Genomic DNA, 20,639 nt, shown 5'->3' on the forward strand with positions numbered 1-20,639 from the left:
CCGTATCTATCGCTTTCACTACCACTCAATCACTGCCAGCCTGCATTCTCAAGTGACTTTTTGACGTAGCTTTAACTGCTGTTCATCGGCCACTGACGCAAAGTACAACCGATTTCGCCAAAAAGCTGAGCCAGGCTAAAATTTCACATCGTCGTATTTGTATGACTGCTCACGTCCATATAGACCTTCTAAAAACAAAGAAACAGTTGCTTCTTGAAAGTTCAGACACTCGTGCCGACGCTGACACTGAAGACACAATCAATCTTTCTGCGCATGTTAAAATATTTTAGAGAGTATCGTCATGCTTTGATCACGTAAATATCAACCTTGAACAGCAGAAAACAACTTCTGTTATAGTTGTACAAAAAATGCCAGACCTTTTCTTCGTTGTTATATGCTTTTCCACAAGCCGGGACTAAAGTAACGACAGATGTTAAACTTGACACAATCAAAGTTGTTGACTCATATCGGTTTGACTCTGCCGTGGAAAACTACGGCTGGGATCTGTTTTTAACTCACATTTCCGAAAGTTCTCTTTACGACTCGTTTGTTGAAGTCTTCACGCAGTTGTTAGGATCTTGCAAAAAAAAAAATATTATGAAACAAATGTTGACTGCTCATGGATTAATTACGCCGATCTCTCTGCGAATGCAGACACGGAACTGGCAAGGCCTCAATGTAGGGGCTCACCTAAGAATTTTCTAATGAGAGCACTTAAAAAGCCCGTAATAGAACAAACGCATTGCTCTAATCAAAAAATCTAACAAGAACCTAACATACATACATCCCTGGGAGTCATCACAGCACTCCTGGCGCAGTGGTGCAGCGGTTAAGCGATGCGCCACTGCTCTGCGATGGCAGGCGCTGCCACCGGTGGGACTTGTGCGAACCAGGTACTTCCCGAGCAACCTCTATCGACCAATCATTAATTTAACTACCATTGATTGATTGATTGATTGATTGATTGATTGATTGATTGATTGATTGATTGATTGATTGATTGATTGATTGAAACCCTCTTTTTTTTTTCATCAGAAAAGACGTTTCTCCTCACCCCTGGCACGCAGGCCTGGGAGACGGGGAGTTGCGCGTCCGCGGTTAGAGGCTGGCTGGCAGTCCTTGACTGGTAGCGGCCTCTTTCGCCAGATGAGTGTGCGAGAGTCGATGCTCCCACACGCAGACAATGGTCGCGCGCGACGTTCGGCCTTCCGTAGAGCAATCCATCTGTGCCGGCGTAGAAGACATCACGTGGGCCGCGACCGGCCGTTCCCCTTCCCCCCACCAGGCAATTGCACGCCCGTGCACCGATTACTCCAATCATGCACGGCGCAGCATCCCGAATTTATTTAATAATAATAATAATTGGTTTTTTGGGGAAAGGAAATGGCGCAGTATCTGTCTCATATATCGTTGGACACCTGAACCGCGCCGTAAGGGAAGGGATAAAATAGGGAGTGAAAGAAGAAAGGAAGAAAGAGGTGCCGTAGTGGAGGGCGCCGGAATAATTTCGACCACCTGGGGATCTTTAACGTGCTCTGACATCGCACAGCACACGGGCGCCTTAGCGTTTTTCATCCATAAAAACGCAGCCGCCGCGGTCGGGATCGAGCCCGGGAACTCCGGATCAGTAGTCAAGCGCTCTATCCACTGAGCCACCGCGGCGGGTGCATTTATTTCCATATTATTTATTTGTACATAGTGTATATTACCACCTACCCCTGTCCTTTCTCACTATCGCTCACCCCGATGACAGATGCCGAGACTAGCAACATTTTTTCTTCCATTGTTATTTTATTAATAAATAGCCACTAACAACAACAGATGGAGGGCGGTGCGTGGAGCTCGGAGTCCGGGCTTCATAGCAGGGTCTCCCAAGGTTCTCTACTGTTAATATTTTTGCCTGCACCGGGAGAATTTGGGCACTCCTAAATTATTCGACCTAGGTGGCCCACGTGGCTCCTAGTTTGCTTCTCTACGGATTTTTCGTGGATTTTTCACTCACGGTCAACGACGCCGACGGCGACGCCGTATTTTCTGCGACACCAGCGCCTTAACGCTTAACGCTCCTTAATGTTAACGTTGGAGTAAATACTATATCCAGACAGGTCTTCTTGCAACGATGAAGAATACGGTGAAGTCGTAGGATTTTGTTCATCGCATACGAGGCTGTATACATAGGAACTCATCGCCCTTACAAAAATGTCTTTAGACACTCTATAGACTAAAACAAGTTTTTGGGCTGGTTAGTAAATTTCTTGATTCATAACGGCAGCGAAGCACAAACACAAGAGAAGAAACACGCAAACACACGGACGAACGCTGCTTCGTCCGAGCGTTCGTCCGTGTTTGCGTGTTTCTTCTCTTGTGTTTGTGCTTCTTCGCTGCAGTTATGAATCAAGAAAGTCTATAGACTGTCCATGGACTTCTGTCTATAAAATCTATAGGCATTCTATAGACAAATCATATAAACTAATCTATGACAATACAAATCCTATAGACAGTCTATAGACAATCTATAGATTTATGGCCATACGCTTTTAGTATACTTTCTTCTTTAGATAGTTTATAGACTATGAATGCTCAAAAGGAAATATCTATAGGAAGGCAATGTAGTATATAAGAAGTACATAGACAGTCTATAGACCGTTTTTCTAAGGGCGGAAACGATTTCCTGCAACTTTGGTGCGTTATCTCCTGCTCTGAGGATGAACTAATGCTCTTTCTCGGCTGCTGGTCAGACTGTGCATTAATCATGTGCGCAGTCAACTGTCTCAAGCAATGCAAAAATACGTGTATCCTATCTGCAGCATGCACGTATTTATGGAAAGTGCGGCACACGAGCAGGCTAAGGGCAGAATAACAAAAAAGGTCGCAAGGTGTTAAAGTATGCATAAGCACCCAGCGCAATTCGCCTCATCAAGAACACTAAAATATGCAAATAAAAGAGCAAAAGCCACGAGATGGATAAATCCATCTTTCAGTGTTGATGATACATTCAAGGCATGTCTCAAAGCTTTCTTTTTCTCCTTATATTGTTTTAGGTTCTTCAAGGGGAAACTGCATAGTCTTTAGAAATAGACGAGCTTAAAGGGGTCGAATGTGTGAAACTTGGAGGTAAAGCATGCGAATTCCTTTCGGGCTAGCAACTGAAATGCTGACGTAATCACCGATTGAAATCGAGACGGCCGTCAAGCTTTTCTGCAGCGCACAACTCCAAGTGGAGGGGGGGGGGGGGGGCGTCATGACGTCATCGAAGGTACCAGCTCATTTCCAAAGCATAAACGCTTGCTCTCAATGAAAAAAAAAAAAAGCAACGCCACTAAAAGCAAAGGCCTCCGATAGTTCTTTGGTAGCATCGAGCTAGGCACGGCAGGATGTGGTTGGCGACAGCGGAAATTTGAAATCTTAGTTTCCATGACGACCCACCGCGGTGGCTCAGAGGTTAGGGAGCTCAGCTACTGAACCGGAGTTCCCAAGTTCGAACCCGACCGCGGCGGCTGCGTTTTTATGGAGGAAAAACGCTAAGGCGCCCGTGTGCTGCGCGATGTCAGTGCACGTTAAAGATCCCCAGGTGGTCGAAATTATTCCGGAGCCCTCCACTACGGCACCTCTTTCTTCATTTCTTCTTACACTCCCTCCTTTATCCCTTCCCTTACGGCGCGGTTCAGATGTCCAACGATATATGAGACAGACACTGCGCCATTTTCTTCCCCAAAAACCAATTATTATTATTATTACCTTCCATGACGTCACACCGAGCTTTGAAGAGAAGCCTAAAATTTAATTGACGATTACGTCACTATATTAAACGCTAACGCAAAAACGCTTACCATGCTTTATCTGCAGCCTATGTAGATTTGAATCCTTGAATAGTGCGCAATTCTCGTAAAGTGGTGCGGTTGCCATTTAGCATTGCCACACTTTTCCAGAAATGTCACAGACGTGTAACGCTTTTAAGTAATTTATCTCTTGTGGCCAGTTGACGTTGTCTATTCTCATCGCAGACTTTCTTGTGTGAAATATGAGACACAAGCGGGAAAATTTTGCATTCTTGTCATTTCGTGAAGCATTTTAAAGACGGCTGGGCACTCACGTGTGCTATATTTTTGGCTATGCAAGTAGCCAGTACAGCAGAAAAGCTGGTGTCCATACTAAATTTGTACATGCAAAAGAGAACTTGGCGCTGTTTTGCCGATTTGAGCTTCGTATAACTCCGCGGGAGAGTTCTAATAACGTGCATGAGTGACTATTTTCTCATAAATGCGAAGCAGTTCAATAATTTATTAATTGAATTCGGATGGTCACGGCATGACGGTCAATGCGCCAGGTTGACGCTCCTTCAAATAATTCCTCTTAGTTTCTCCATGTAACTTGCCATACGTTTTTTATCTTTGCGCTGAAGAATGAGCCCTAACATAACCATACGAATGAAAATTGCGTTGAGTACCATTAAATATACATATATACCGGGCGTTTAAACTTTTTCGACACATTTTTTTTTTTAAAGCCCTGAAAGATAGTTCGATGCAGTCCGTGCGGGTGCATTGTGAAGGTAGTTGGAGCAATTATAAACTGTTATGTAAAGCTAAATAATCACCTTTGGCTTTAGGGCGCAAGATTATATTGGGTCGTCAACGTTGAAGGTGAGCTTGGTTTTATAAAGATAGAATCGGCCATGTGTTTCGAGGTATCGAAGGTGAAAAAAAAAACACATTTTGAGACAATAGAAGCTTGGTTTAGACTAGTTGGTTCGAAGTTGTTGTATGCATAGCGCCAGACAATAATAATAATAATAATAATAATTGGTTTTTGGGGAAAGAAAATGGCGCAGTATCTGTCTCATATATCGTTGGACACCTGAACCGCGCCGTAAGGGAAGGGATAAAGGAGGAGTGAAAGAAGAAAGGGAGAAGAGGTGCAGTAGTGGAGGGCTCAGGAATAATTTGGACCATCTGGGGATCTTTAACGTGCACTGACATCGCACAGCACACGGGCGCCTTAGCGTTTTTCCTCCATAAAAACGCAGCAGCCGCGGTCGGGTTCGAACCCGGGTACTCCGGATCAGTAGCCGAGCGAGTTATCTTTAGAAAAAGCCAATTTCTTACAATAGAAATAATGGTTTGGTTTATGGTTTATGGGGTTTAACGTCCCAAAGCGACTCAGGCTATGAGAGACGCCGTAGTGAAGGCCTCGGGAAATTTCGACCACCTGGGGTTCTTTAACGTGCACTGACATCGCACAGTACACAGGCCTCTATAATTTCGCCTTCATAGAAATTCCGCCGCCGCGGCCGGGATCGAACCCGCGTCTTTCGGGCCAGCAGCCGAACGCCATAACCACTCAGTCACCGCGGCGGCTAGAAATAATGTATACTGTGAAAATTGCCCATGTATATAAAGAACGGAATTAGTCAAAGTAAACAAACCTCCGAAACCGTATCTAATCACCCCTGTGTAATCAATAGATTTCTGTTGTCACATTTAAAATGTCGCGCCAACCATGCATTGCTTGTAGAAACTGACGTTTACTGCACCGCCTACTACATTCCAAATACAAGCGGCCGAAACTATAAAATTCTTGAGCATGATATGTTACTTGTATTTCGCACGATGTTATTAATTTTTATTGTGTCTTTATTGACAATCTTCAGTAATAGCATAATTTCTCCATGTTCTAGTGCATTCAAATTTGTTTTATTTCTCTTTCCATCGCAGCATTTTTGTGCATCAATGCTGCTTTCAGCATTTATTTTTGTCGAATGTTCGTTTCCAGACGAAAAATATAAGCTGTTCTGTAAAACCTTCGTCTGTTCTTTCTTGGTTTGCAAGCATATTCTAAGCAAGAATCGAAGATAACTAAGGAGCGGAATCTTTCCTCCTTGGTCACCGACCCTGCATGGAACGCGTTTAGAGCACTTGTTAACCGGCGTATAAGCATCGCAGAAGATAAATTTACCATTCGCCTTGACACTTATCAAAAGATCATGAGGCACGACTCCGCACATGACGCATGTTTGTAAACATTCGAAAGGCATTAAACATATGTGCCCAGCATATGTCTGATCAGCGAGTAGCTGTGCTTTACCGCAGCGCTACTGGCGCACCTGGCGGCGACCGAAGGTGCTGCTTGCTTCAAAGCGGTTCAGTAGCTTCTCGGTCGCAAGCAATGAAAATCTTGTAGGCATGAGGCTACAAGATTCCGGCTCGAATTCCGTTCTGCATTAACTGCAACGTTACTCTTCACCTGATTACAAACTCCTCGGCAAGTCTCGTGAGTGCCATGTGTTCCAGAATAACTTCTTCGCTTCCATGAAACTTTAGCCTTCTTAGTTCCTGACTTTATGACGTATATCTCAACGCTCGGCGACTACACATGGAATCGGAGAGTGCGTGTGCGCCCAGTTTGGCGGCATTTCGAAAGGGCGTCATCATTAAAAAGAACGTTCTGAATGCGTCCTTTAGTGCGAAAGCTCTCATATGCTCACCAACACCTGCCATGAATCTTGTCTAGATTCATTCTAGGCAATATTAAATTTATTATTTATTATTATTATTATTGTATAGATTCTAGGGTTATTGCCTAGAAAAGGCGGTGCAACGTTCAAGTTAAAAAGAAATCAAGTAAATATTCACAACTGGGAGTCGGACCATCGGCGGCGCGAACAGATCAGCTTCGCAGGCCGCTGCGCTACAGCACTGGGTTATCAACCCAGTTTTTTTGTATTATTATTGCATGGAAATAGTACCGAAAAAGGAAAATCCGAGAGTGCTTATGGCACAGAACGCCAGGCTGTGTAATACGAGCCCACCATACCCTAGCATGTCCCCACCTTACCAAGCATCAGATGTCTGGGAGGCACACACATGCATCTAGGTAAGGGGACCCAGCTATAGGCGGTACATCCAGGGCAGCATATACTCTCCATACCAAAGCACACTGCTCAGGGAACAAATATTTCGGTGACCGCGGTAGTTCGGCGTGGCGGTCCATCATACTGCTCTTCCAGAGACTAAATACTCCCATCAACATAAACAGATCACATTGCACAACAAAGTTTTTTCTCAACAGGCAAAAAACGGATACCGAACACGCCTCATAACGCACTCTCGCGCTGTGCATTGCACGTCGTCGCCTTCATCAACTTCCATCTGCGGCGCGAACAGATCAGATCAGCTTAACCTCGATCAAAACTTAACCTGAGTCTATCGCCAGACGTGTCGGCGGCCCATCAAACCAAAACCGAAAGGCTCGACAACCCAGAACACGAGGAGACGCTAAACACATACACCACATCTGCGAATATTACAAGCTCAGCAGGAAAATATTCCAAACACCACACAAACAACTAAACAACGGAGAAGCCAAAAGCCTTCGAAGGCTGCAGGCTGGAAACTACCCCAACCGCGTATGGTTACACCACCTCAAGACCGATGACAGAGACGACGATAACTGTAAACATTGTGGACAGAGAGGCACACTAGACCGCATCATATGGGAATGCCCCTTTTCACCTGGGACTATGGCCAACATCCTAGACGTAGAAGTTTGGGAGTCCCTCCTTCAAAGTGCAAACACTGAAGACCAAAAAGAAGCCATCCGCCTGGCGGTTGAGGCCGCGAAGAATCAATGTATTCTCGCGCGCTTTTAGTTGCGGAGTCCCGGCCCCCTGCTCGGGCCTGCGTACCTGAGTAGGGGAGCAGGGGAGGCCCCTATATTGGTGGAAACAAAGTTTTCAATCAATCAATCAATGAGCCAACCAAGCTAAACACATGCTTTCGCGCCTCTACTCGGTTTAACTACGTTAAAACCCTACCAATTTTTTTTATTTTTCATCCCCACCTACATCATTATTTGAAGCGTGGTTAGAGGTGGAAAGGAGCAAAAGTAAGGACGCATTTTGTCTCCCTTGCATTTCGTATGCGCTCAATTAGTAAACGAACACATCATAACATATGGACCTCCTTCACCCCGCGACGTCACGAAGATGCGGTGGCGCTGATGTTAGCAGCGACTTTCGCATGGTAGGCAAAACAGGTTCCGCTTGCCCGTGCCTACCGCAGCTGCCGCAGCTACCGGCGGCTGCTTCAAGCCTGTGCACTGCAGAAGCAGCATATATTGACTAGCTGCGTCACTGCTGGATCCGCGTAGTAGCATAAAAAATATTAAATTAGCCTCGATAGGTTTCTCGCGCATAAATGCCGCATTCGGAAACTGGCTAACAGGCATTGGGCCACGGTAGTAAAGCGCGAAGTCTGGGAGTCGATAGGCACTGCCACTTAATGCACTTAATAGCATGCAAGTTACTGCGTTCATTCACCTGAACTTCAGGATAGTAGGCTGATAATTGCTCAAGGAAAAAAAAAGACATATGCAGCTGCACACGCACTTATCACCTTGAGCCGGAGTGCACGGGGCGCCGACAGGTTCACTCGCCCCCAAGGAATGCGTTTTTTTGTTAATAGCACAGCATGTTTTAATGGCGCGTTTTATGACATTTAATATTTACTTGAAACTGTTTCTTGATATGACGACGTAATTATTTCATTCGAGTAGAAAGAAGTCTGGTAAGTTGTGTCAATCTTGCGCGGTCGCGTTGGTGTGCTTAGAATAGCGTACCTTAAGTGTGCTAAACGCCATATGCTTTTTCATTGCATCATGCATGTGTCATGTTTCATGAGGTAGTACATGATCGCGAAGCTTGTTTGGAAAGAAGCAGCCGCAGGCGTCCTACTAACAGACACGTGGCGAGATTGAGAGGGGACGCGGCAATGAAAAGTGTTTTCGTTATTCATGCATGCGATATGTTACTAAACTTGGTGCAAATATGAAATTCCTACGCTAGTTTCAGTAATTCCTTTTATTTATAGCTATACCTGGTGCAGTTCTGGGTAATTATAATTAACACCGTCGTCAATTCCCCCAAGGTCTCAAATAATTGAGTAGATAGTGCGCAGTTTTTTTATGCCAGCATGTACATAAAGCCCTGTTCTGTACGATGACGCGATTAGTTCTTTTTCTATATGATCAGTACTTATGCATGCATATAGTTACATGAAAACGTTTCTTACAAGAAATAACTAACACAGTACTGCACGTGTGGGGAAAAAAATCGAGATTTATTACGCTCCTCAACGTCTCAGGAATAGTTTGCGACAAATGGAATCATTTGATTTTTATGCGAATTACGAAGGTGAGTGATCCAGTCGCAGAAAATGTGAGAGGTCACAAAACGAACCTTAAAGTTTATTCCCTCGTTTATGGCATCTTCGCTTTCGCTTTGGTCAAAGAAATGCGGCACTGAAATCAAAGAAATTACCTCACAATTTTTGACGACCACACTTCTAAAAAGCGTAATTCATAAATTTGTACTCAATATTTTGCTATAATTTTTCGTCCCGAAACTAGACTTCAGGGCTAGGAAAGAAAATAATTCTAGATATCAAAAATTTTCACCAAATCGACCAGTTTAACAAGAGGACAAGTCGGCCTGGTTGGTGCGTGGTCATGCGGCTAAAAACAGCGCTAAGCGAGACAGGAGATCAGGGACACGACGCTGTCCCCACTTTTCGCACAGCGCGACACGTACGTACGTATGTCAGCAGACGATGAGCGCATGTCTGCTCCGACGAAACAAGGCCAGCACTTCCCCTCACTATTGTCCCGAAGTAAAATCATTCCGGCTAGTGCAGAGTGTCAAAACTTGTTTTATTCAATGCCTAGCGCATAAATAAACGGCAGGAACACTTTCTACATGTTTACTACTAACCATATATACAATACAGTGGCAAACTATTTCTCTTTATAGGCCGCACGTGGCCAACGCGAGCTCGTGTACTTCAACAAATTACTAAGTTGGAAGCATCAACCATTGCTATTATAATTAATAATAATTGGTTTTTTGGGGGAAAGGAAATGGCGCAGTATCTGTCTCATATATCGTTGGACACCTGAACCGCGCCGTAAGAGAAGAGATAAAGGAGGGAGTGAAAGAAGAAAAGAACAAAGAGGTGCCTTAGTGGAGGGCTCCAGAATAATTTCGACCACCTGGGGATCTTTAACGTGCACTGACATCACACAGCACACGGGCGCCTTAACGTTTTTCCTCCATAAAAACGCAGCCCCCGCGGTCGGGTTCGAACCCGGGTACTCCGGATCAGTAGTCGAGCGCCCTAACCACTGAGACACCGCGGCGGGGCTTGCTATGATTCGCATAAACTGGAAACGCGTCTACAAGCCTTGAAAACCCGCGCACAACACCTATCCGCGACGCCACTCCCCGGCCTTTTGCCTACCACGAGCTCGCTAGCGACTGCAGCGCCACCTCGTTTGTTTACAAACATGCAGGAGGTCTGTGGGTTGCTGCAGCTGAGGTAAAAGTAAGGAAAAATGCGTGGGTAAACAAGGACAATCCTTATGGCAATGAACAGTCGCGCCAAATCGGTGTTCAACTTGCAGTCCCACTTGGTACTGGGAGAGATGGATCGTGGCAGTGTTCTTTTGTGCATTTTATAATTGACGTCATAGGAGAAGCTGTCTTTTCCTGCGCTGATTCATCCGGCATCGGGGTGCAGCTGGTATCGAGCAAAATACGCACCCGTCTACCCTGACTGACCCCGTTTCCTGCCCAATAGCCCTTCACTCCACCTAGGCTAAGGCTTGTGGCCCTGATGACATTCCTGCCGCAATTTTAAGGAATTGTGCGGATACATTATGTCTGTATTTCACCCGGCTGTTCCAGAAGTCTCTTAATGAAACCGACTTGCCTGCTGATTGGAAGGTAGCGCGTGTCGTGCCCATACATAAGAGTGGTATGCGAAACTCCGTTCAGAACTACAGACCCGTTTCCTTAACCAGCATAACCTGTAAAATTATGGAGCATGTAATATATAGTTGCGTTATGGCCCATCTCACCAAACACAATCTCTTATGCACTAGTCAACATGGTTTCAGGCGTGGATTTTCCTGCAATACGCAGCTGGTGGAGTTCGTTCATGATTTGGCATCGGCAATCGATAAGCAACAAATTGTGGACTGCGTTTTCTTGGATTTCCGCAAGGCATTTGATGTTGTCGCGCACAGTCTTCTTCTCTCCAAATTGAAAGCGTATAACCTGGATTGTAAAATAATTGCGTGGATTGCAGAATATCTGTCGTTACGAAGGCAGGCTGTTGTTCTGAACGGTATTTCTTCACAGTATGCACCAGTTACGTCGGGAGTTCCCCAAGGCTCAGTATTGGGACCACTTTTGTTTTTGCTGTATATTAATGATATTTCAGTTGGCATACAGTCTTCATTCAGGATGTTTGCCGATGATTGTGTTGTTTACAGAATAGTAAATTCCACTTCTGATTCACAAATCCTGCAAACTGATTTAGATACTGTGGCAGACTGGTGTGTACGTTGGGACATGTCCTTAAATATAAACAAAACTGTTCACGTCACCTTCACAAGAAAACGTGCTAATCATCCGTATAGGTATAGAATTAATGATCTTACTCTCAACATAAGCAAGTCATTTAAATATCTAGGCGTCTTTTTTACATCGGACTTACGATGGAATAAGCACATTAATTATATTGCGAATAAGGCAGCGTCACGTTTGGGTTTTCTACGGCGGAATTTTAGCCATTTACCAAGTAACTTAAAAACACGGCTGTATTTCAGTTACGTACGCTCCATACTTGAATATGGATGTGTTTGCTGGGACCCACACACATCTGAGTGTGTAGGAAAATTAGAGAAAATTCAGAATAGGGCAGTTAGATTTGTTCTTGGTAATTATAATTGGCAAGTTAGTATGACGGAAAGCAAACGAAAACTTAACTGGCAAGAGTTGAAGGACCGTAGAAGGTACATCAGATTGAAATTTTTCCATGAGATTTATTATTCAAAAACTGGCATAAACCGCGAACAATATATCCAGGCACCTCATTATATATCAAAGCGACTAGACCACTGTTTGAAGGTCAGAGAATTTTCTTGCAAGGGTGACGTCTTGCGTTATTCTTTTTTTGTTAGAACTGTTCGGGACTGGAACAGTTTGCCATCGAGCATTGTATGTATTACATCTAACGAAGCATTTTTCCATGCACTGCAATAATTGCTTTATACCTATAAATGAAGTCTGTACCCCCCTGCTGTAATGCCCTCCGGGGCGATGCAGGTAACTAATAAATAAATAAATAAATAAATAAAAATACTCATATCCGCACTACGAGGGTTTTTCCCCGACCGTCTGGATGAACAGCAGGATATGGTAAAGCGGTCCCAAATCATCATCATCGGTGCCCAAGTGTTGAGCTGCAAATAAAGCTCCATTCTATTTCGCCCTGTCTCGTCCTTTCATATAGCGTGTGCGAAAATATGGCACCTTTAACTTTTGAAAGTACATTGAGTACGGGCGCATTTGTAGCATTGTTGGCGTTTACCTTAATCGTTTTGTGTTCACCCTTTTAGGTCTGAGGCCGGATGGGTTGACGAATTTTGTGTACCAAAGTAACAACTTGGATAAGAGCCATGGCCTAACAAAAGGCTTGATTTCTACCACCTCGGTTTCTGTAACGTGTGCCGAAATCTCAGTATAATGGCGTTTTTTGAAAAGTAAACATTTTGACAGATTTGTCTGTCTGGGTGGGTTTGATTACTCATAACAAACTCTTACACATCCCCAACCAAAAATTAACATGGATTAGCCCAGCTAATCCAGGATCTACAAAGCGAAAGCGGGATTGAGGTCTCCACTGACCCACGGAGCCGCTTGTGCGCCTTTCCTTTCCTGAAAATGAACGGCCTTTACAAATTTGTCAACGCCAATGAACTCTATGAACGCCGTCGGCTCACTTGTCTTGTTTGGTTTTTGAGGAAAGCAAATGGCACAGTAAGTCTCACACATCTCGGTGGACACCCGAACCACGCCGTAAAGGAAGGGATAAAGAACGGATGGAAAGAGGAAAGAGAAAACTGAAAATTGAAAGTTGGACTTTGAGGGAGCTCAAAGGTTCGAACCCGACCGCGGCGGCTACGTTTTTATGGAGGAAAAACGCTAAGGCGCCCGTGTGCTGTGCGATGTCAGTGCACGTTAAAGATCCCCAGGTGGTCGAAATTATTCCGGAGCCCTCCACTACGGCACCTTTCTTCCTTTATTCCTTCACTCCCTCCTTTATCCCTTCCCTTACGGCGCGGTTCAGGTGTCCAACGATATATGAGACAAATACTGCGCCATTTCCTTTCCCCAAAAACCAATAAACCAATTGTGAGGAAAGGCGCGGCGCTGCGCCGCGGCGGAACACCTGTGGCTAGGCGCTACTAGTGGCGCATCCGCAGTAGTGACTAGGGAGCGAGAGAGAGAGAAAATTGGTAGTGGCTTAGCTCGGCTATGCCAGGATATACGTATAGAAAGCTAACGCATAGCATGGTTAGCCTTGGTTAATCTTGATTGCAAGTCCAGGTTAGTCTGGTTGTCTAGCTATGTTGTCGCATTAAAGACGACACAACTGTGGTTGCGGCGAGCCCGAGCTCTCCTTTTCAATCCTCCGACATGTTATAAGGCACGCGACGCAGCTGGGGAAGCAAGCGGAGGCGAGCGCAACGACGAGGAACGCGGTGTGACGTCATGCTAGATGGCGCGGCGAGCGCGTAAAGCACAGTAATCGTTTCACATATCTCGGTGGACACCCGAACCGCGCCGCAAAGGAAGGGATAAAGGAGGGAGAGAAAGAAGAAAGAGAAAGCGAAAATATAATAATTGTTTTTTTGGGGAAAGGAAATGGCGCAGTATCTGTCTCATATATCGTTGGACACCTGAACCGCGCCGTAAGAGAAGAGATAAAGGAGGGAGTGAAAGAAGAAAGGAACAAAGAGGTGCCTTAATGGAGGGCTCCGGAATAATTTCGACCACCTGGGGATCTTTAACGTGCACTGACATCGCACAGCACACGGGCGCCTTATCGTTTTGCCTCCATAAAAACGCAGCCGCCGCGGTCGAGTTCGAACCCGGGAACTCCGGATCAGTAGCCGAGCGCTCTAATCACTGAGCCCCCGCGGCGGATAAAACTGAAAATTGAAAGTCGCATTTCAGGTGTCGGCCGATATGTGAGACAGATACTGCGCCATTCGCTTTCCCCAAGAACCGAGCTTCTTCGCACTTCTTTGTTACTTTGAGGAGAAGCAAGCTTTCCAGCTCTATAGTGTCGCAAACATAGGCAACCGCTTTCAGCAAAGAGTGCCCATGCTTACATATGTCAGCGCAGTCAGAGGCTAGTGTAACCCGCCGCGGTGTATCAGTGGCTTTGGCGATCGGCTGGTCATCCCTAGGCCGCATTTCTATGAAGGCAAAATACAGGAACGCTCGAGTGTTGTTCGGTGTCAACGCACATTAGAAAACTCAAGCGGTCTAAATTGATCGTGAGCCCTACGGTGTCCCTCATAGTCCACCTGTCGCTCCGGTACGTTAAACCCCACAATTTACAATTTAATTTACGAGTCTAGGTTAATGTATACGCAGTATCCTTCCTCAAACGTCATGGTATGTGCGTGTTGATTCGGCGCTTTCAATTATCATCACCTTGTCGAACTGGCCAGTAACTAGCTCATTTCAATGCGCATGCGCGCAGCCTTTTTTTTTTCTTTTATATACGATACATAGCATCTGTACAGGACAAACACATTGTGCGTTATCAGAGCTGTTGTCTCGCCAGATAAAGTGCGTTACCGCAATCTGTACTTGCAAGAAGACCGAACACATGAGGACGACTGGCCTCTTCGTCCCTCTATCCTTCATCCCCACATTTTTTAGAGAATTAGGAATAATAATAATAATAATAATATTAATATTAATAATAATAATAATAATAATAATAATAATAATAATAATAATAATAATAATAATAATAATAATAACAGGCTTTTTGGGAAAGGAAATGGCGCAGGCAGTATGTCTCATATATCTTTGGACACCTGAATTGCGCCGTAAGTGGAAGGGATAGAGGAGAGAGTGGAAGAATAAATGAAGGAAGAGGTGCCGTACTGGAGGGCTCCTGAATAATTTCGACCACCTGGGGATCTTTAACGTGCACTGACATCTCACAGCACACGGGCGCCTTAGCGTTTTGCGTCCGTAAAAACGCAGCCGCCGCGGTCGGTTTCGAACCCGGGAACTCCGGATCAGTAGCCGAGCGCCCTAACCACTGAGCCACCGCGGCGGGTAGGCATCATTTCGCCGGGGAAAAAAAATGTTGGTTTCATCGGCCAGCACGAAAGCGATCACTTTCGTATTGAGGCTCACTGTGCAAGCAGTACTTGCGCAAACACACTGGCAAGGCTGCTTCAACCATCAGTACCTGCGAAAGTCAAAAAGGGATACGAAAGGAAATTTATGATTTTAAATGCGCGTGCCGAAGAGCTTTTTTCCAACTGCATTGTGACGAGCATTTCTGCTCATCCTGCTCTTAGAGGACTTGCAACAGAATATTCCATAACTTATGACTCATGAGAAGTTCATCGACTCACCTTGGAAAGAGGACTCGGCAGTTATGAAACCTAGTCTGCTACAGCAGTGCAAACCTAGTGCATGCATTCCGTCAACGCATGCCGGAATGCATGCACATCAAGGCATATCACACGTGAATTCCCAAAGTCTATGTTCTTAGCGCAGTGTTGTGAATGGCTAAGACCATTTTCAAACAGGCTTTGTAGCATACGAAAAGTCAGTTTGGAAGAGCTTCCTTATATATTGTAGCAAGAGCGCGATGCCCAGAAATAAGGCAATATCGTCCACACAATGCGAAGTGCCTTTCACTACACAGTGTGTAAAACAGGAAATTCAAAATCATAGCTAGAAACTGGCAAAGAGATAAAAATGTGATAAAAAATCATTTCCGCTGCACACGCCGGCAGCGCTACATTTACCGCAACGAAAAGCTGTTCTGATGATAATGGATTTTTATGGCGCAAGGGCATCTATATATAATAATAATAATAATAATAATAATTGGTTTTTGGGGAAAGGAAATGGCGCAGTATCAGTCTCATATATCTTTGGACACCTGAACCGCGCCGTAAGGGAAGGGATAAAGGGGGTGAAAGAAGAAAGGAAGAAAGGGGTGCCGTAGTGGAGGGCTCCGGAATAATTTCGACCACCTGGGGATCTTTAAGGTGCACTGCCATCGCACAGCACACGGGCGCCTTAGCGTTTTTCCTCCATAAAAACGCAGCCGCCGCGGTCGGGTTCGAACCCGGGAACTCCGGCTCAGTAGTCGAGCGCCCTAACCACAGAGCCACCGCGGCGGGTCGAAGCGTGTTCCCCAGATTTAGCACACCAGAGACGTACTAGCGGGGAATAATAATAATAATTGGTTTTTGGGGGAAAGGAAATGGCGCAGTATCTGTCTCATGTATCGTTGGACACCTGAACCGCGCCGTAAGGGAAGGGATAAGGGAGGGAGTGAAAGAAGAGAGGAACAAATAGGTCCGTAGTGGAGGGCTCCGGAATAATTTCGACCACCTGGGGATCTTTAACGTGCACTGACATCGCACAGCACACGGGCGCCTTAGCGTTTTTCCTCCATAAAAACGCAGCCGCCGCGGTCGGGTTCGAACCCGGGAACTCCGGATCAGTAGTCGAGCGCCCTAACCACTGAGCCACTAGCGGGGACGTGCACCGATTTTACGCACGGGAGCTGCGTATGCGCGGTGGCAAGCGCGTGACCGGGTAGGACCATGACGCGCGCGCAACAAGCGTATACGTAACACAGGCATACGTTTCCGCTAGTCCGTCTCCGGTATAGTAAATGGCCTGTACGTCAAACCGCGGCCAAAGCGAACATCGTCGCCAGGCGAATGCAGCTTATGTTCGGAAGAGGAAAGCAAGAGGACCAGCTGCCCCTCTGGCCGTGCCCGCACGATTGACTTGAATAAACTGCCTTCTAAGCGTCTGCTAACGGAAGGACAGAGTGCTCGCACTATAATAGCAGCGGAATTGCTCGTGCTAACGAGTACCGTACTTACTCGAATGTAACGCGTTTCTTTTTTCTTTAACCGAAAATACCAGTGAAATCATCACTCACGTTATAATCGAATATTTGCATAAAATCTAATATTACGCGGACACAAACGCACTCTTTGCCGTATTTACTCGCATATTGACTAATGCGTCGTGCAAGTCGGTCACCAACTTCGGGAAATGAAACTAAAAACAAGGTTACAGTGTCGCAATGGTCGACCAACATAAGCTACGAGCCACAAATACTGAATTGAAATTGGTTTTTTGGGGAAATGAAATTGCGCAGTATCTGTCTCACATCTCGGCGGACACTTGAACTGCGCCGTAAGGGAAGGGTTAAAGGAGGGAGTGAAAGAAGAAACGTAGAAAAAGGTCCCCCACAAATACTGATGTACACATATCAGAGCAGTGGTCCAGTAGTCAAACTCCTGGCCGGAGAAAGCGACTTGCGTAAAATGAAATGATGGTTTTCGAGGAAAGGCAACGACGCAATAACTGTCTCACTTATCTCTGTGGACACCCGAACCGCCGCCGTAAGGGAAGAAATAGAGGAAGGAGTGAAAGAAGGCAGAGGTGCCGTAGTGGAGGGCTCCAGAATATATTCGACCACCTGGGCATCTTCAACATGCACTCACATCGCAGAGCACACGGGTGCCTTTTGCGTTTTGCCTCCATCGACACGCGGCCGCCGCGGTCGGGTTCGAACCCGGGTACTCCGGCTCAATAGACGAGCGCCTTAACCACTGAGCCACAGCGGCGGGTGTGCCGAGCGCGAATTCGAAGCACCGTCCCGAGGAAATGTGATAATATACGCGTGACTTGAAGGCACCATAAAGGAGTTTTGTTTAATCGGCTTGTTGTGCAGGGATTATGCACTTTAAATTTTGGCGACATCGAACTCGCGCAATTTTTCGACAGTTCTGCGCAAGACAATGACTTATTTAAATGTTGTCCAGAACGGTAGCGGACTTTCGGGAAGCATGACTCCACGCACGTTTTAGCGACTGGTGACGGCGTGGCGGGACGCCGTGCTGATCTTTGTACCGGTCTTATCTGACAGTGTTAGCAGTTCTCTTGAAACAGAAAGGCGCGCGTAAAAGCCTTTCGTTAAAGTACTTTTGCTCGTAAATTTCTGCTCAAATTTTCTTATACTGCAGCATTGTTTCTCACGTTACGTTCCTGTTCTTTCGTTTGTTTTTTTTTTTTATTTTGAGCGCCCACAAAGTCGACCCTCACGTTACAATCGTATTTTGTTCTTTCTGTTTTGCGCCAACAAAGTCGACTCCCGTGTTACAGTCGTGGTCGCGTTATACTTTCGGGTAAATACGGTAGCTTAACCGACGCAGTAATTTCTAGCGCGACAGCGTAGAAAGAAGCGTTGGACTTTTCGGTTTTTATTTTTCCAAAATTCGGCGGACTTTTTTCTGTGTTTATTTCAGAATGCAAGATTCGGTTTTTTCCGGCGAATATTATTTTCTATGAATGAATTACTGACTTTTTTCGGTGATTTAATGTCGCAATTCTGTGCGGTCAAAAGTCACTTACAGTCTATCTCGGCATTTTTTTAGCATGAGCAGTTCTTTAGAGAGTAGTTAACTTAATTTACCAGTAATTTTGCACTTGGAGGCATGTTTATAGAAAGAGCTACTTTGGTCATTAGAAAAATAAACGTAAGTTCAATGAGACAGCCGGCAGTCAAGAACGCAAGTGGAATTTACTTCTAAGAACTAGCTTGACAAGTTTTCTTCTAGCTGTCGCGCTTGGTTGAGCGAGAGAGCGGTCATCACGTGGCCTGCGTGTTGATGGCAGCGATGGGACTGTGGCTCAATCGTCGCGGTATCCCGATCATGATACTTCCCATGACTACAATGCACGGCTTCGTGTCAGTGTCCTCCTTGCACTTGATAAACCTACTTAACCTTCTAACTACTCTAAGCGGAGGATGATAGTGAACAAATAGTGCTCAGCTTGCAGGCGGAGAGAAAGTGGTGCTTACCGGTCTGTAGAGGAGTAAACAATCGGAAATATGGTTGAAATCACACAACTTCGCGGTTTGCCTTGCAAACAATGCCACCGTTTCATCACGCGACTGGCTTCCCTACTTAGTTAATTTACAATTTCGACTGAGTGCAACTCCTACTCAACTGACAGCTAGCTATGCCTTCCCTGCCAAGAATACTGACCTTTTTTTAAAACCGAATTTTAAAAACTAAATTAGGCGTACTTTTCTCGGTTCTTTTCGGATGAAACCGAAAAGTCCAACCCCTATGTATAAGACACGTTTGTTCTGCGGCGCTGGCGTATAAAACGTCAGAGGTCAACTCAAGGTCAAAAGTCAACTGAAGGTCATGGGTCAAGTTCAGAGGTCAAGGGTTCGACACCATAACTGTTGCTCCTCACGATGTCCTAGCAACTGGTCTACAACCAAGTCCTTCCAAGTCACATATGGTCATACACGGCTAAGGTGTTTGGGCTCAAGGTCGTTCAAGGTCATTCTGCGGCCTACGCGACGACTGCTTTACCTAGCGTAGTGAAGCTTTTCGCTTCAAAACAAATGAGTGCGAGGGAAAAGGAGGACAAAAACTGAGCGGCGCTGCTCCGCCGAGCTGGTCGAGAGTCAAGTCCACATCCGTGGCTCCGTGGCATGTTCTGTCCGCAGCAATGCAAAGTAGCGCTTGCGCACACTGCTCCTGAGATCCCTGGCACCCTCGGTGCTCAATGAGTGGCGCGCAAAACACCGCGGCAAAACCTAGAAAGTGAGAAAACCCCATATCCGTGCTGCGGTAGCCGAGGCACAACGGAGAAGACCCCGTGAACTGCTGTTGCACAGCGAAATGTCGCATTACACCGGCCTGGCAACTGTCGACCAATTTCTTTATTTTCGCTTTTCACAGCGCATGAGGTAACCTGCGAAGCACAGGGGGCGCGCCTAAACCAGACACACACTGCCATCTGGTTTTAAAATGAGTAATCGCATAGTAGGACGAAACAGACGAGCCATCGGAGAATTGGTAGCGCAGTCGCCGGTTCTTTAGCTTTCTTTTGCGTTTGTAGACTTTATCTCTCATCTTTATTGCTCCTTGGAGCAAGAGTTTTTCGAGACTGGTTTAATTACATTACTCTTTTTTCAATCAATCAGTTTATTGCGCACAGCCAAAGCCTCGCTGGGCTTGTATGGCAGTGTCTGGCAGACAGTGAATAGTCACGTGCAGTGCTTTATATTCACAAAAAATAAGTAAATATCACAAAGCAAATATAAATGTAGGAAGAAACAACAGAGTGACTTTTCCATGTTCACAGTTAATTCGATAAAGAGGCGCAGATGCATCAAACCATATCAACACCAGCAATAAGTCAACAACTACAGGGGATTAAAAGCACAGGAAAATGTTACCATAAAGGGCTGACGAGACGAGAAAGGCGAGAAATTACTGCATAACAAAAGTTCCAAAATAAAATTGAAAGGTCAGGTGAGAGCAGATGAATGCAGTAGTTTCTTCAGTTTATAATTTGTATTTAGACAGGATGCATTTGACAGCAACACATTTAAGAATGACAGCACATATAATGCACAAATTTTTACCATAACGAGTGGAACAGCGCGGAATGATGTATCTATCTTTCGGCCTCAGACCCCTAC

The sequence above is a fragment of the Amblyomma americanum genome, chromosome 3 (assembly GCF_052857255.1).
Source record: "Amblyomma americanum isolate KBUSLIRL-KWMA chromosome 3, ASM5285725v1, whole genome shotgun sequence".
Classification (NCBI taxonomy): domain Eukaryota; kingdom Metazoa; phylum Arthropoda; class Arachnida; order Ixodida; family Ixodidae; genus Amblyomma; species Amblyomma americanum.